Source organism: Echinops telfairi, unplaced genomic scaffold (assembly GCF_000313985.2).
Source record: "Echinops telfairi isolate 266 unplaced genomic scaffold, ASM31398v2 ScPeMD7_3533;HRSCAF=4204_0, whole genome shotgun sequence".
Lineage (NCBI taxonomy): Eukaryota > Metazoa > Chordata > Mammalia > Afrosoricida > Tenrecidae > Echinops > Echinops telfairi.
In genome coordinates, this window is record NW_022107431.1 from 101,252,585 (window position 1) to 101,254,271 (window position 1,687).

The following is a 1,687-nucleotide window of genomic DNA, read 5'->3' on the forward strand; positions in this document are numbered from 1 at the left end:
CAATTAATACTGCTGGTCTCAAGAGCAATCCATGGGATGAGTTATTATAAGATTTGTAAGAGCCCCCAGTAAAATTATTTTTAGGGGGAGGGCAGTTTAAAAAAAAATACTTTAAAGAGATCATTTACAGCAGATTTGTCCAATGTAATGCATCATTTGATTTCTTGACCCTACTTCCAGGGGTGTTGAATATAAATCCAAGTAAAATGAAATCATCCACAACTTTAAGAAAGAAAAAAAAGAGTAATCCACTGCTATCAAGTCGAATTCCACCTCATAGTGACTCAACATTCAAAATCAAAACCAAACTCACTGCCATCAACTCATAGTGGGCCTACAGGATTAATTTCAAATAACTGTCCCTGTGGCTCTCCAGGAGTAGAAAGCCTCACTTTCTCCCTTGGAGTGACAGATGGTTTCAAATTGCTGACTTTGTGGTCAGCAGTCCAACTTGTCAAGCACCACCAGGGCTTCCATAGCCCAGAGTAAACCTGTCTGGCTCCATAGAGTTTCTAAGGCTATAATCTTTCTGGAAGCAGATTGCAGGTTATTCTCCTGAGGAGTGGTTAGTGGAGTTGAACCATCGACCTGCAGCTGGAAAACTTTAGCTATGACTATCTCCAACACAAGTTAAGGCAGAAACAAACCCTGCCCAGAGATTTCTAGAGACAAGCCTTAGAAGGCTGCAAATAAGCCACCCTGGAACAGGGTTTCTCCTTAACCAGCCCGAGGAGAAAATACATCTTTCTTAGACACAACCGTTTCTTGGATGCCCTCAGGAGCAATGGATGAAAAATCAGAGCTAACGTGTGTGCTTATGTAGCAGAGAAAAGAAAAGAAAAACCTCGAGCCCTGTGATAAACCAGGCTGCTCTCGTGTAAAGGTCTGCATTTATCCACATATTGTTACAACTGGAGAAGCCTGATAAAGCAAAGGATGTGAATACAAGGAGGAGAAATGTCTTGATCCTTAAGACCTAGCGCTACAGGAAGCATCTGCTCTGAGAACAATAACTCACAGCTTCTGATAATAAAGCAGCGGTGCCCTTTGAGGGAGGGAGACTGCGTTTTTAATGAAACTGGATGTCTGGGGACAGATCTCCCTGCTCAGGCTCTCAGAGGCAAAAACGGCCAGTGGAAGGAGCAGCCTTTTCCTCCGTTGTCTTTCAAAGACCCATTCAGCTCCAAGTACAGAGTTGGCCAGCCCTGTCTTGAGCACTTACACCATCCTAAAGGCATACTATGGACTCCCCTTCCTAAAGAAAAATCTAAGAATAAAGTTAAAAACCAAGTCACAATAACACACAGTCCCAGACCTGGTACAACTTGTACCAGAGAAAGCACTGGTAGGAAAGACTGCTGAAAAGACCATGTCAGGAGACGTCCTAGCATAAAAGCATGTAAACATCCAAGCAAAGCCTAGCACCAAAATTATAAATGCTCAATGACTAAATAATGGAGGCGAAACTGCCTAAAGTATCGTCTACTGTGATTTAACACACCTAGCCCTGGTGGTGTAGTGCTTTGAGCCTTGAGCTGCTAGAAGAAAGGTCAACCATTCGAAACGAGGAAGAAAGATGAGGCTTTCTGCTTCTGTCAATATTTACAGCCTCAGAAATTCACAAAGGCGCTTCTACTCTGTCTTCTGCAGTTCATGGGCAAGGGGAAGGCAGGCAAGGTTCTGAAGG

General features: G+C 43.3%; 1 protein-coding gene across 1 annotated transcript in view; it reads right to left on the reverse strand.

Moving 5' to 3' along the window:
- CD109 (CD109 molecule) overlaps window positions 1–1,687 on the reverse strand; it is a 135,208-nt gene that overhangs the window by 129,472 nt on the left and 4,049 nt on the right. The window lies entirely within an intron of this gene.